This window comes from Plecotus auritus (assembly GCF_963455305.1).
Source record: "Plecotus auritus genome assembly, chromosome: 8".
Classification (NCBI taxonomy): domain Eukaryota; kingdom Metazoa; phylum Chordata; class Mammalia; order Chiroptera; family Vespertilionidae; genus Plecotus; species Plecotus auritus.
Genome location: NC_137782.1, coordinates 124,773,753 through 124,789,501, shown reverse-complemented (window position 1 = coordinate 124,789,501; position 15,749 = coordinate 124,773,753). Strand labels below are relative to the sequence as shown.

At 45.2% G+C, this 15,749-nt stretch overlaps 1 long non-coding RNA gene across 1 annotated transcript in view; it reads right to left on the bottom strand.

The window, feature by feature from the left end:
* Nucleotides 1–674: 674 nt before the first annotated feature.
* Nucleotides 675–15,749, bottom strand: part of LOC308255985 — a 36,323-nt gene continuing 21,248 nt past the window's right edge. The window contains exons 3-6 of the long non-coding RNA XR_013961395.1: nucleotides 3,625–3,769; nucleotides 2,367–2,420; nucleotides 1,521–1,692; nucleotides 675–1,256 (exon numbers count right to left, since the gene is read on the bottom strand). This is a non-coding gene — a long non-coding RNA (uncharacterized lncRNA). The remainder of the gene's footprint in view (nucleotides 1,257–1,520; nucleotides 1,693–2,366; nucleotides 2,421–3,624; nucleotides 3,770–15,749) is intronic.

Here is a 15,749-nt window from a genome sequence, read left to right as displayed (position 1 = left end):
ATTCAAAGCTGTTAGAGTGCAATAATGCACTTTAAAGGATATTTCACAACCCAAAGCACTTTTTAAGTTTCTCAAAAATAAGTGTATGGTCACTGAACATGGATGCAAAATGCATTTTACACCAAAAAAAATTTTAAAAATAGTTACTTAAAATGTTTTTTAGAAGATTTTTTTCTCATTATCAAAATAATATGGGATCATCAGTAGAATTTTAAAACAGAATAATATAAATGAAATCACTTCTTTCCACTACCCAAGGTTAATCACTGTCAACATTTCAAAGTATTTCCTTTTGTCTTACATTTATATATCGATACCTTTTTGAGGTAATACTATTAATTTATTTTAATATATGGTGTACTGACTTCAGAGAGGAAGGGAGAGGGAAAGAGATATACTAACATCAATGATGAGAAAGAATCATTCATCAGCTGCATCCTGCACAACCCCTACTGGGGTTGCAGCCCACAACCAGGGCATGAGCGCTGACTGGGACTCCATGCATGACCACCTGGTTCATAGATCAGTGCTCAACCACTGAGTACGCCTCTAGGACAAGATGATACTACTTTTTTATGTGTGTATCATGATTTGTTTTCTTTTAGCCATGGTTTATGCATTGCACTACTTCTATAACCCAATTTTTCCCATTTATTCAGGCACTGTTTATTTTTCCCAGCTTTATTGAGAAATAATTGATATACACCACTGTATCAGTTTTAGGCAGAGAGCTCTGTGGTTTTATTTACATACATTGTGAAATGATTACCACATTGGGTTCAGCTAACATCCATCGAAGATGTGACAAACCAACATTGAAATCTCTAATGTAATTTGAGTTAGTTTTTTCTTGAAAGTCAAACTTACAATTCTTACTGTTGCAGAAATGTTGTGCTATTTGTAAAAATGAGCTTGTACTTGGAGTTAAAGTGCAGGGTGTGGTGGGTCTGCAGGCTGGGGCTCTACAGCCCTGGCCTCTTGCCCTTGACCCTGTGCCTGTTCACATGCAGTTCCTTTCACCTTCCAGACTTCACATGAGGCTGGTGATGGATGTGCTGCCTCTCCTGGAAGGGCTCCACAGTCTGTCTTCCCACCACTGAGTGGGAGAGGTGAGAGTCCACAGCTCCTCTCCCCCTGCATCTCAGCCCCCTTCCCGGTCCTTGTGCTAGAAGCTCTGGTTCTCCCAGAACCTTAGACTCCTCTCCCTCCATGAGCTGTGTTAAAGCTTCATATAACAGGATAATTTTCAGGGGAAACTGGCGAAAAAAAAAAAAAAAACATTAGCAGAATTCACCCCAATACTTTGGAGTCCAGGGCCCCATTTTCCCAGGTCCTCACCAGAGATGGGTGTTTCCTCAGCACTTGAGGGGCTTATGCCCAGGCCATGGCTTTAGAGCCAGGCCAGGAGAGAAGAGAGAAGGGTCCAGGGCAGCCCCCACTCTGGCTCCCCCTCTGAGTCATTCCCGTCCTGCTCACAGAGCAGTGCTCAGACTCACTGCCTTCAAGACGAATCAACTCACCACCGTGCTGGTCACTCGTCCGGTTCTCACTTCTATCCCCAGTCTGCCCACTGCTGCTCTCTCTCTGGATTCTGCAGTTACTATTCTGTCTGAGATAGTGGTTGTCCTCAGTGGGAGGACAGCTGGCCAGAGACCTGCTCCATCTTGTGGCTCCAGAATGATGTGTTCTATTCTTTGGAGAAGAAGAAAAGGAAGGAAGAATATGGGTCTGGACAGCAAGTAGCATTCCTTTAGAAATACATGGAGAGGGGTTTCTTTTCTCTTACTACTTTGAAGTGCTATGCGGATTGGCATGAGGTACTTTTATTTTATTGTTCTCTATGAAGAAGGTGACTGAGTTGGCTGGCTGCATGGTGCAGGAACAAGAGGGTGAATGTGCTGTCCTATGTGCCAAGATGCAAGGTGTTTGTGCTGTTCTGCGTTTCTGAGCCTCTCTCACCATGTGAGTCAGGTCTGGTCAGAGGCAATAACAGCCATGTACCCTCCAAGGCCTTCATGACAGCACTCGTCTGTCTGACTTCTACCCCTTTGGTCAGTGCTCATTGCCAACTAAATCCACAAGCCAGAGGAGCTCTGGAGCCCTGAGTCACAGTGTGGAGTGGATGAGCTTTGGTGGCTCCCTGGCCCACATCATGGAACACAAGGAGCAAGATTTTACTGGGTTCAGACACTGAAAATTCCTTCATGACAGCCCTACATTATTACCCTAATGATACAGTCTAAGATGAACAATTAGAACCTCCCCAACTGGACCACCGAGTAAAGTGTCAGACCTTTGATGAGTGATGCTCAGTTCCTCATCTTAGGTTAACCCCCTAAAAATGGGGATGTGTTGATTTCACTCACCAGCATTACTTTTTCCATCACCCAGTCAAGTTGACAGGTAAATTGGAGCCATCTCTAGAAGGAGAGAGCATATGAAGAAAAGGTATTATTTTTACCATAATTTTGAGGACCACTGGGCCAAGTGCACAGAGAAAAATTGTTATACTTCCTGACCTTTAACAGAGCATAAGTGTCCTTTCTGCAGTTGCGATCTGTAGATGATTAAAAGGCACATGCTGCAAACGACAATGCACCCTTCCTTCATCCTTGTCCCTGGGTAGCGTCACTCCTGGGCACTGTGCGCATGACCCAACTAAGAGACCGAGGAGTGAATCTGCTTTGTTGACAGGACCCTGGCCCAGCGTTCCTGGAATGGCACAACAGGCCCATCTGTGTCACTTGGTCGATGTGGTTAATGAAGAAGAGGGTCACTGTGGGAGGACTGTGCTGCCCATGTTGTGTTTGTGAGGTGGTTAAAAGGTTTGGAAGCTCCTTTAAGAAACCTTATGGTACAGTGAAGGAGCTGTTCACCCGAGTGATCGCCTTAGAAGTGGCTGAGACACAGCAGCTTTATTAAAGGCTGTGGAAAGCCCGTGATGGGATGAGAACGTAGCTGTGGAGATCACTGGTCTGGATGGTGGCCCTCAACCCCACTGACTCCCAGTACCCCGCAGCAATTCCTTATACTCAGCCCCCACCCCAACTGGACTTGCTGGGCCAGAATCTCTGGGGCAAGAAAACCAAATCTGGGTCACCCCTTACATTTTTTAACCTTTTTAAAAATGTAATTGTGCATTCACATTATTTGTTAGAGATAATGCAGAGGTGGCCAGTGAATGTGACCCGGTTTTCCTCAATAATATCTTAGAAAACTCTCACAACCACGATATTGACAGTGACCCCACCACCCAGTAAGGGCCGGTTTCCTGATTCCCTTTGTGCCCATTTTCTCATGTGAGTATTGAGTCCTGTGCTCTTTCATCACGTGCATTCGCCATGCGGTCCAGATAAGGAACAGCTCTTCCTGATTCACCTGCACTTAGGACAGTGCCTTCTTTTTTAAAAAATATTTTTATCACAGTAGAATGTACACAATGAAATTTACCATTTTAACTATTTTTCAGTGCACAGTTCAGTGGTGTTATGTACAGGCATATTGTTGTGCTGCCGGCACCACCATCATCTCCATCACTGTTCTCATCTTCTCCAACTGAAGCTCTGTCCCCACTAAACAACAACACTGCATCCACTCTCCCATCCCTGGAACACTCCATCTTACCTGTCTCTATGACTCTGACGGCTCCAGGGACCTCATGTGAGAGGGATCACACAGTATTTGTCTTTCTGTGACTGGCTTATTTCATTGAGCGTCATGTCTTCAGGGTGCATCCAGGTGGTAGCATGTGTCACAATGTCCTATTTTTCTAAATTGAATTTATTGGGGTGAGATTGTTAATGACATTATGTAGCTTTCAGGTATACAGTTCTATAATACATCATCTGTATGATGAATTATGTGTCTCACCGCCCTTCCCCCTGCCCCCAGGTCAGGTCTCCTTCCATCACAATTTATCCTTTCTAAACCCTCTTCTACACAAACCCCTTTCACTCTGATAATCACCAAACTGCTATGTCTACTAGTTTTTTTCTTTGCTTAATCCCTTCATCTTTTTCACCTAGTCCCCCAACCTTCCTCCCTTCTGACAGCTGTCTGTTTTCTATAACTATGAGCCTGTTTCTTTTTGATTGTAGTTTATTTTGTTCATTAGATTCCACATATAAGTGAAACCATAAGGAACTTGTATTTCTATGACTGGCTTACTTCACATCACTGAGCATAATACCCACCAGCTCCATCCATGCTGTACCAAAAGATGAGATTTCCTTTTTGGTTGTGCGGGTGAGTAGTATTCCGTTGGGTCTAATGTTTCACAGCTTTGTCTCCGCTTATCTGCTGCTGGGCACTTCAGCTGCTGTGAAATCTTCGCTATGTAAATAATGCTGCAGTGAACATAGGGGTGCATGTATCCTTTCAGATCAGTGTTTCTGATTTCTGCATATATATTCTCAGAAGTGGAAATGCTAGGTCATAAGGCAGCTCTATTTTCAATTTTTGAGGAAACTTCATACTGCTTTCCACATGGGAACACCAATATGCATTCCCACCAAGAGTACATTTTCTGCACATCTTCACCAGCACTTGATGTTTATTTATTTATAGATGATAGCCATTCTGACAGATGTAAGTTGATTCCTCATTGTGATTTTCATTTCTATTTCTGTAATGATTAGTGATACTCAGCATCTTTTTATTTGTGTAGTGGTCATCTGCAGGTCCTCCTTGGAGAAGTGTCTATTTAGGTCCTTTGCCCATTTTTAAATTGGATTATTTAATTTTTTTTATTTTGAGTTTTATAAGTTCTTTACAAATTTTGGATATTAAGCCTTTATCAGATGTATCATTGGTAAATATGTTCTCCCATTCAGTGGGTTGCCTTTTCATTTTGTTGATGGTTTCTCTTGCTGTGAAACAACTTTTTAGTTTGGTCTAGTCCCATTTGTTTAGTTTTTCTTTTGTTTCCCTTGCCCAAATAGATATATCAGAATAAAGAATATTGCTATGAAAATTTATTTTCTTCTAGAATTTTTATGGTTTCGAATCACACATTCAAGTCTTTAATCCATTCTGAATTTATTCTTCTATATGGTGTAAGAAGGTCAACTGCTTTCATTTATTTTTGTACATATCTGCCTAATTTTCCCAATAGCATTTATTGAATGGACTATCTTTATCCCATTGTATGTTCTTGTGTCCTTTGTCAGATATTAATTGACCATAAATGCATGGGTTTATTTCTGGGCTTTTTATTCTGTTCCAATGATCTGTATGTCTGTTTTATGCCAGTACCATGCTCTATTTATTACTCTGGCCTTGTAGTATAGTTTGATATCAGTTAGCATGATTCCTCCAACTTCATTCTTCTTTCTCAAGATCACTGTGGCTTAGGTTTGATTTTATTTTGTTTCATTTGTGCGTGTGTGTGTTTGTTGGTTTGTTTTTGTGTGTGTGTGTGTTGTTGTTTTTTTTTTTTTTTTTGGTACTTCCATATAAATTTCTGTGATATTTGTTATATCTCTCTGAAATATGACATTGGACATTTTAATGATGTTAATTCTTCCTATCTATGTACACCAGATATGCTTTTACTTATTTGTATCTTCTTCAACTTCTTCCTTCCTTCTTCCTTCCTTCCTTCCTTCCTTCCTTCCTTCCTTCCTTCCTTCCTTCCTCCCTTCCTGCCTTTCTTTATTTCTCTTTCTTCCTTCCTTTCTTTCTTTCTTTCTTTCTTTCTTTCTTTCTTTCTTTCTTTCTTTCTTTCTTCTTTCTTTCTTCTTTCTTTCTTTCTTTCTTTCTTTCTTTCTTTCTTCCTTCCTTCCTTCCTTCCTTCCTTCCTTCCTTCCTTCCTTTCTTTCTTTCTTTCTTTCTCTCTCTCTCTTTCTTTCTTTCTTTCTTTCTTTCTTTCTTTCTTTCTTTCTTTCTTTCTTTCTTTCTTTCTTTCTTTCTTCTTTCATCTTCCTTCCTTCCTTCCTTCCTTCCTTCCTTCCTTCCTTCCTTCCTTCCTTCCGTCCTTCCTTTTTTTCTTCCTTCCTTCTTTCCTTTTTTGTGTGTGTGAATCCTCATCAGAGGATGTTTATTTCCTTTGCTTTTTGAAAAAAAGAGCAAGGGGGAGAATGAGCAGAGAGCGAGGGTTGTGGGGGGGAGTAAGAGAGGGAGAGAGAGAGCTAGACAGAGAGAGAGATACAATGATATAAGAGAGACACATTGATTGCTTCCTTCCTGCACTCACCCAAAAGGTGGCCAGGGATCAAAGCTGTAATCCAGGTATGTGCCCTTGACTGGAATTGGAACCTGTGACCCTTCGGTGTATGGCCTGACAGTCTAATCACTTGGCAACACCGGTCAGGGTTTTTATTTCTTTCTTCAGTGTCTTAATTTTTTGAGTACTGCTCTTTTACAACCTTAGTTAAATGTAATTTTAGGTATTATATTTTCTTTATGAGAATGTGAATGAGATTTTTTCTTAGATTCCTTTTTGAGTCTTCATTATTGGTGTCTAAAAATGTAGCTGATTTCTGGATATTTATTTTATATATTGCTCTGTTCTCAATTCATTTATCAATACTACAGGTTATTTTTTTTTATGGAATCATTTGAGATCTCTCTATATATTATGTCATCTCCAAATGATGACAGTCATACTTCTTCCTTTCCAATTCAAATGCTTTTCATTTCTTCTTTTTTTCTTCTAGTTTCAGTGGCTAGGACTTCCAGCACTATGTTGAATACGTATGGTGACAGCAGACATCCCTGACTTGCTCCTGATCTGAAGGAAAATGCTTTTACCTTTGGTCCATGGAGTATGAGATTGGCGGTAGGTTTGTCCTACATGATCTTTATTATGTTGAAGTGCGATCCCTCTATTCACACTTTGCTGAGCATTTTTATAATGAATGGGTGCTGAGTTTTCTTGAATGCTCTTTCTGCATCTATTGTTATAATAGTGTGATTTTTATTCTTTATTTTGTTTATACTGTATCATGTTTTTTTATGTGCAGATACTATACCAAGCTTACATGCCTGGAATAAATCCCACTAATTAATGTGTTATTGGATCCAGTTTGCCAGTATTTTGTTGAGGATTTTAGCATCTGCAGTCATCAGGGATACTGGCTCATATTATTTTTTCTTTGTAAAGTCTTAATCTGGTTTTGGGATTTGGATAATTCTGGACTCATGAAATGATCTTGGGAGTCTCCCCTAGTATTGGATGTTTTGGGTGAGTTTTAGGAGAACAGGCATTAGTCCTTCACTGACCGTTTGATGAAATGCACCGTGAAGCCATCCAGTGCAGCACGTGTGTTGGTTGAGTTGTTGTTTTTTCTTTTAGTCCTCACTCAAGAATATTTTTTCCAATAAAATATATATGTGTGTATATATATATTTTTAGAAAGAGAAGAGGGAATTAGGGAAGGAGAGAAAGAGAGAGAGGGAGAGAGAGAGATATGTGAGAAACACACATCAAATGGTTGTCTCACACACACACCTCAACAGGCGGCAATGATGATCCTGCAGTCCAGGACGTGCCCTTGACTGGCAATTGAACCAATGATCCTTTGGTGTGTGGACCATAGCTCTAACCACTGACCCACAATGGCCTGTGCTTCATTGATCTCTTTTTACTGTTTTATTTATTTCTGCTCTGATCTTTATTATTTCCTTTATTGTCCTCACTTTGTGGTGTCTGTTATTCTTTTGCACTGGTTCCTCTAAGTGTAAAGTTCGATGATTATTTCAGATTTTTCTTGTTCCTTGAGGTAGGCCTGTTATGTTATGAATTTTCCATTAGGACTGCTTATGCTGTGTTCCATAGAGTTAGGCTTGTTGTGCTCTCATTTCCATGTGCTTCAAGGTATCATTTCATTATTTCCTTGAACTCCTTGTTAACCATTCATTGTTTAGTAACATGTTAATTAGCCTCCAAGACTTTCTGTGTTTTACAGTTTTTTTCTTTTTCTGTTTTTTTCTTTAATCTGATAATTATTAATTTTTATTGTGGTCAAATAAATATAAGATTTACAGTTTTTACCACATTTAAGTATACATTAGGTATATTGACATTGTGCAACTCTCACCACCATCTACCTCCAGATTTTTTTTTTTTCATTTGATGGCTTTTATTTCGTTGTTAATAAATTTATTGTGGCAGAGTGGTTTTAGGTGTGTAAAATTCTGTAATAGATCACCTGTATGTCATTTTTTCTTAATGACTTCTAGTTTTATAGAGTTATGGTCAGAAAAGACTCTTGATATCATTTCAATCTTCTTAAATTAACTGAGACTGTTTGTGTGCCCTAACATGTGGTCTATGCGAGAAAATGTTGCACGTCCCCTTAAAAAGAATGTGTATTCTACTGCTTCAGGGTGAAATGCTCTGAAGATACCCATTAAAACCATCAGATCTAGTGTGTTATTTAAGGCCATTCTTTCCTTCTTCATTTTCTGTGTGGAAGATCCGTCTATTGATGACAACTGGGTGTTAAAATCCCATACTATGACTGTATTATTGTTGGTCTCTCCATTTAGATATTTCATGATTTGATTTACACATTTAGGTGTGCTTTTGTTGAGAAAATACATGTATCCCATGATTCTATCTTCTTGGTGGATTGCTCCCTTTATCATTATGTGGTGTCCTGCTTTATCCCCTAATATAGCCTTTGTTTTAAAGTCTATTTTGACAGCTATGGGTATTACCTCCCAGCTTCTTTTTCATTTGCATTTGCATGAAATGTCTTTTGCCATCTCCTTGCTTTTCTTCTGTATCTCTTTCATTCTGAGGTGGGTCTCTTGTTGACTGCATATATATGGGTCTTGTTTTCTTATCTATTCGGCTACCATATCTTTCAATTGCAGCAGTTCAGCCACTTACATTTAAAGTGATTATTCATAGATATGTTTTATTCTTTCAACTCCATTGGCCTTTTATTGCTTCTAGACAGATCTTATACAGATGGTTAGGTGGTAACACACTTCTTTTGCTGTTTCTTGTCTCGGAAGCTCTTTATTTCTCCATCAACTTTAAACGACAGCCTTGCTGGGTAAAGAATTCTTGGTTGAAGATCCTAGCTTTTCATTACTTTGATTATTTTGTGCCAATCCCTACTGGCATGGTATGTTTCTGTAGAGAAATAAGCTGACAACAACTCTATATCTGGTCTATTGCTTGCCTTCACTTCACTAAGCATTTTTTTCTGGAGGTGTCTTTTGTTCTTCAATTCAGGGCATGTTTCTTTGTCTTTGCTTTTTGGCTGCCTCTCTGTTTTTGTTTCTGTGTATGAGAATCCAAGTCTTGGTAGTGTGGCTCTGTGTAGTAGGTGTCCTGTGAAACCCAGTGGCAGAGTCTTCTTGGTCACCTGAGCTGAGTGCTCCGGAGATGTCCCCTGTGTGTGTTATGTGAACCGTCCTGTGGTAGTTGATTCTTAATTTCCATTTACCCTGGTAGGTAACTGTCTGTCTTTCTCTTGTTGTTTTAAGATGTCCAGTCTTTAATCATTGTCTTTTTAATTGTGATGTATCCTGGCCTTTTTGGGTTCTTCCCGTTTGGGTCTGAGAGCTTCCTGGACTTGTGTGTCTTTTCCTTCACCAGGGTAGGGAAGTGTTCAGTCATTATTTCTTTTAATAGGCTGCAGTCCATTAGTCTTTCTTTTTTCCTTGTACTCCTATGATGTGGATGTTGCTATGCTTCATGTTGTCCCAAAACATGAATTCCTCATTTTTAAAACTTTTTTTTTTGCTGCTTTTGTCTTCTGTGACCTTTTCTTCCAAATTGCTAATATGATTCTCTGCTTCATCAAACTATTTATTTCCTCTACTGTACTCTTCATTTCAGAGATTGTAGTTTTATTTCTGACATGATCTTTCATGTGGCTTAAATGTTCTTTTTCATGCTTACTGTCATTTTTCCAGGTCCCACTGATTTCTTTCATTCTTCACTTAATTCTATTAATATCCTTAAAATTATTTTTTTTAAAACACCTTGTATCTGGTATACTGCTTGCCTTCACTTCATTGAGCATTTTTTCTGGATGTATCTTCTGTTCTTGAATTCGGGGTATGTGTCTTTGTCTTCGCTTTTTGGCTGCCTCTGTGTGTTTGTTTCTGTGTATGAGAATCCAAGTCTGGGTAGTGTGGCTTTGTGTAGCTGGTGTCCTGTGGAACCCAACGGCAGAGTCTTTTTGATCACCTGAGCTGAGTGCTCCAGAGATGTCTCCTGCGTTTCATGTGAACATTCCTGTGGTGGTTGATTCTTGATTGCCATTGGCCCTTGCATCTATTGAGTCGATGCTCAGGCTAGTTGGCTGTGACCACATTGGACCCTGCCTACAGTGTATGAGCGGCTGACAGGTGTTGACCACGTGGAGCTCAATTCATCTCACCTGGTCTGTTGCTTGCCTAGATGTCTCTTTGGATATGCCGCTTGTGAGGCTAATTGTATCCTGCTCTGATGTGCTCTGAAGCTGGCCACTGGGAGTGTTGGTCATGGGGCTTCCTAGAAGGGACTCTGGTGCTCACCAATGTCAGATGCTTTATGTGACTGGCCCAGGGCAATCTATTTGGATCTACAAAGCAATTCACAATTTGTGACAGCCTCTGCTGAGGCTGAGTGAGCACAGGAAGGTCCAAGCAGCACACCAAAGCTGGCTTTTACTAGCACTGAGCCTGGGGACAGGTCAGCAAAAGTCCCAGAGCACCCCGTGTTCTTCCTCTCTGTCTGCCTCCATCTCCTGGGTGCCTGTTAGCCTCAGTCAATGACAGAGCCTCTGGAAGTACTCAAGTTGCAGGAGGTAGGTTCTCAGGGAGTCCCCAGGTAGAGGTGAGTGGTATTCACCAGATTGACGCAAGTTCAAGCTCCGTGTCAGTGTTAGGTCTGAGGCCACTCCACAAATGTCCCAGGGTACAGCAGGTCCAGCTGCCACCCGCTGGGTCCTCACACATCTTTGAGCAGTGTACAGAAGGCACAGACCTGGCATTCTTTGTAGAAGGAGAATGAAAAAGTCAAAAGAGGCTTCTTCCCAGATGTAAGATGTCTGGGATCTGTAGTCTGAGAACAGCTGTGTGAGCATAAGGGCTTTGCAGAGGGTCTGTGGATTCTCAAAGGCCAGAGAGCTGCTTCCTGTTGTGGATGATCCTGGGTCCACTGTGAGGAGAGCGAGAGCATGGCGGGATCATGCAGGTGTGATCCAGTCATCATGTAGTGAAAAGCAGAGTCCCCTCTTGCATGGCTGATTTTAGCAGAGTCATCCCTCCATTTCTATCCTGAGAGAACTGCAGCTCTCTCAACCTTCCAACCACATACATGCTCACTGGCTTCCCAGGCTGCACTCTCCTTGCCACCTTTCCTCATGGTTGGGTGAGCCAGGCTGCCTGGAGTGTAGGGAAGGCAGGATAGAGGTCCATTTGGTGGGTTGAAATGCTATTAGGACCATTAAGGCTTAAATTTATTTTTTCTGTGTCTGTTCCCACACTCGAACTAAGCAGCCAAATTGATGCTTAGCTCGCTCTCAAGGAAGCACAGTTCTGCCTTGCACCCGTGCGACATGTCACCAGAACAGTGAAGGGAGCAACTGGAGGAAGAAGACAGGGCATTCCTCTCCCAGGAGAGCAACACCATCACAGGCATGATGCTGCCTGGAGAGCTGACCCCTGCTGGAGCACTGAAGGCTTTTAGGCACAGAGTGAAATGATCTGATTTATAACTTTTCAAGATCACTCTGATTTGCATTTTTATTTTTATTAAGAATTGTGTGACTAATTTAATTTTTTTCAATTAGAGATGACATTCAATATTAGTTTCAAGTGTACAAAATAGTAGTTAGACATTCATATAACATATAAAGTGATCCCTGATAAGTCTAGCATGAAGTATCATTTAAAAGGTTATTAATCCTATTCATGAGGGCTCCAACCTCATAACCTAACAAACCTCAAAGGCACATCTTTTACTTATTTTTAATCAAACTTATTTGGGTGACAGTCACTAATAAAATTGCATGGATCAGGTGTGCAATTCTATAACGCATCATCTGTTTATTGTATTGTGTGTTCACTGCCTTCAAGTCAAGTCTCCTTGCATCATAGGGGGGATATACCCTCTTTTCCCTCTACCAACCCACCACTCGGTACCCCTACATCCCATCCCCCACACGCCACTGCCACCTGACACCCCACACCCCGTACCACCAGCCCCACCCCCCTTGATTACCCCAAACCCACCCCCGACACTTACCTCCACACCAACCCCCTCCCGCCACCCCACATCCAACACCCAAAACCTCCCAGTGCCCAACCCCCACCCCCACCTCCCACGCTTCCCCCCACCCAACATCCCACCCCCACCTCCACCCCCACCCCCCTTCCCCTTCCCCTGCTTGTGATTTGACATTTGAAATGATATTTGAGATGTGTCTTGAGGGCTCAGGTAGGATTTAGACAGATGAAGAAGGTGAGAATGTTCTTCAGGTACAGAGAGTGGACACTCAGCCTGGAGGCAAGAGAGATGAACACTGGAGAGACCAGAGCATATGCCCCTCAGATGCCTGTGAGTGAGGGGTCAGGGCAGGGAAACAGAAGACCCTTCATGGAGGGAAAAGGCAGAGTGGAAAGGGGACCAACCACAGAGAGGTCAGAGCAGGGGAGTCAGGGGCCCCCATGGGAAGGCAGGGCATGGGTTCAGGGGACCACGGGAGGGGCCGATGAACAGGTAGGACAGGGAACCCTGGGAAGGGGAAGGACTGAGGAACAAGGGCCCCACCATGGGGGGACAGGATATTCTCCATGGAGGGGTGTGTTTCCCCTGTTACCTATCTCTACTTCCATGTCCCCCCTTCCCTGGCCCCTCCATGGATGGTGCCCTAACCCCACTATCCTGCTCAGACTATGTGGGGTCCTTTGTCCTCCCTGCCCTGCTATCTTCATGGAGGATGCCCTCTACCCGCTGTGCTGCCATCTATTTAAGGACCTGTGCCAAAATCCTTGGTGTTTCAAAGTAGGGCTCCCTATCCCCAGCCTCTCCTGTGCATGGAGGGTTCCGTGTTCCCCCTGCCCTGCTATCTATTTAAGGACCTGTGCCCAAATCCTTGCCGTCTCAAAGTAGGGCTCCCTATCCCCACAGCCTCTCCTCTCCATGAAGGGTTCAATGTTCCTGGTCCTCCATGCCCTGTCCCCTCCATGTAGACTTCTGTCTCCTCCCGGCCCTTCTCCCTCAAATTGAGGTCCCCTTTCCCCAATGCCTGCCCCTCAAAGTGAGGTTCCCTGTCCCCCTGCCATGCCCCCTCAATGAAGGGTACCTTCTCCCCTTGCCCCAACCCATCAAATTGGAGTTCCCCACACCCCTTTCATGCCCCATCCATGGAGGGTACCTTCTCCTTTCTGCCGCTCCCCCTCAAAGATGGGATCCCTGTCCCCCTGCCCTGCCCCCTCTAAGGATAGTTCTATCTCTTCCCGGACTTGCTCAGTCAAAGTGGGGTTCCCGATCCTCCAGCCCTCCCCTCTGCATGGAGGGTTCCCTGTTTCCCTTCTCCTCCCTGCCCTGCCCTCTCTAGTTTGGGTTCCCTTTCTTCCTGCCCTGCCCCTGCCTGGAGTGTTTACTGTTCCCACTTTCCTGTCCCTTCAACTTGGCTTCCCTGTCCCCCAGCTCTGACCTCTCAATGAAGAGTTCCCTGTCCACACTGTCCTGCCCCTGCCTGGAGAGTTCCCTGTCCCCCCTGCCCTGTCCCCTCCCACTTGGGTTCCCTCTGCCCCTACCATCCACACTTCCTGGAGGGTCCCCTCTCCTCCCTGCCCTGCCCCCTGCATGGAGGGTTTCCTGTCCCCACTATCCTATCCCTCCAAGTGGGCTTCCCTGTCCCCCAGCTCTTACCTCTCTAGGAAGGGTTCCCTGAACACACTGTTCTGCCTCTGCCTGGAGGGTTCCCTGTCCCCCTGCCCTGTTCCCGCCCAGAGGGTTCTCTGTCCCCCTGCCCTGTCCCCTCCATGGAGGGTCCCCCCTCCTCCCTCTACTCACCCCTCTATGGAGGGTCCTCTCTCTTCCCTGCCCTCACCCCTCCATGAAGAGTACCCTCTCCTCCCTGTCCTGTCCCCTCAATGGAGTGTTCCCTTCCCCAAGCCCTGCCCTTCCATGGAGGGCACAGTCTACTCCCTGCCCTCTCCCCACCATGGAGGGTACCCTGTCCTCCCCTCCCTGACCCCTCCATGAAGAGTCCCCTCTCCTCCCTGCTCTCACCCCTCCATGGAAGGTCCCCTCTCTTCCCTGCCCTGTGTCCTCAATGGAAGTTTCCCGTCCCCCTACCCTGCCACCTCCATGGCGGGTCCCCTTTCCTCCCTTGCCTCTCTCCTCCATAGACGGTCCCCGCTCTTCCTTGCCCTGCCCGCCATGGAGAGTCCCCTTCCTCACTGCCCTCACCTCTCTATGGAGGTTCCCCTCTCCTCCCTGCCCTTTCCCCTTCATGGAGGGTCCCCACTACCCCTGCCCTCCCTCCTCCATGAAGATTCCCATCACTTCCCTGTCTTCTCTTCATGGAGATTCCCCTTCCTCCCTGCCCTCAAGTGCCATGGAGGGTTCCCTCTCGTCCCTGCTCTGTCCCCTCAATGGAAGTTTCCCATCCCCCTACCTTGCAACCTCCATTTTGGTCCCCTCTCCTCCCAGCCCTCACCCCTCCATGGAGGTTTCCGATCCCCTACTCTGTCCCCACCATGGAGACAACCCTCTCCTTCCTGCCCTCACCCCTCTTGGAGGGTTCCCATCCTGTACCCTGTCCCCTCTATTTAGGGTCCCCTCTCCTCCCTGCATTCACCTGTCCATGGAGGGTTCCCATCCCCTACACTGTACCCTCCATGGAGGGTCCATCTCTTCCGTGTATTCACCCCTCCATGGAGGATTTCCATCGCCTACCCTTACCCTTTATGTAGGGTCCCCTCTCCTTCCTGCCCTCACCCTTTAATGGAAGGTTCCCATCCCCTACACTGTCCCTTCCATGGCGGGTTCCCTCTCCTCCCTACCCTCAACCCTCAATGGAGGGTTCCCAACTCCTGCGCTGTTCCCTCCATGGAGGGTCCCCTCTCCTCCCTGCCCTCACCCTTCAATGGAGGGTACCCATCCCCTACCCTGTCCCCTCAATGGAGGTTCCCCTGTCCTCCCTGCCCTCACAATGGAGGGTTCCCATCCCCTACCCTGACCCTTCCATGGAGGGTCCCCTCTCCTTTCTGCCCTCACCCCTCCATGGAAGGTTCCCATCCAGTACCCTGTCCCCTCCATTGAGGGTCTCCTCTCCTCCCTGCCCTCAACCCTCAATGGAGGTTTCCCATTCCCTACACTGTCCCCTCCATGGAGGGTCCCCACTCCTCCCTGCCCTCACCCTTCAATGGAGGGTTCCCATCCCCTACCCTGACCCTTCCATGGAGTGTCCCCTCTCCTTTCTTCCCTCACCCCTCCATGGAGGGTTCCCATCCCGTACCCTGTCCCCTCCATTGAGGGTCCCCTCTCTTCCCTGCATTCACCCCTCCATGGAGGGTTACCATCCCTTACACTGTCCCCTCCATGGAGGGTGCCCTCTCCTCCCTGCCCTCACCCCTCAGTGGAGGGTTCCAATCCCCTACCCTGTCCCCTCCATGGAGATTCCCCTCTCCTTCCTGCCCTCACACATCAATGGAGGGTTCCCATCCTGTACCCTGACCCCATCCATGGAGGGTCCCCTCTCCTCCCTGCCCTCACCCCTCAATGGAGGGTTCTCATCCTCTACCCTGACCCCACCCATGGAGGGTCCCCTATCCTCCCTGCCCTCACC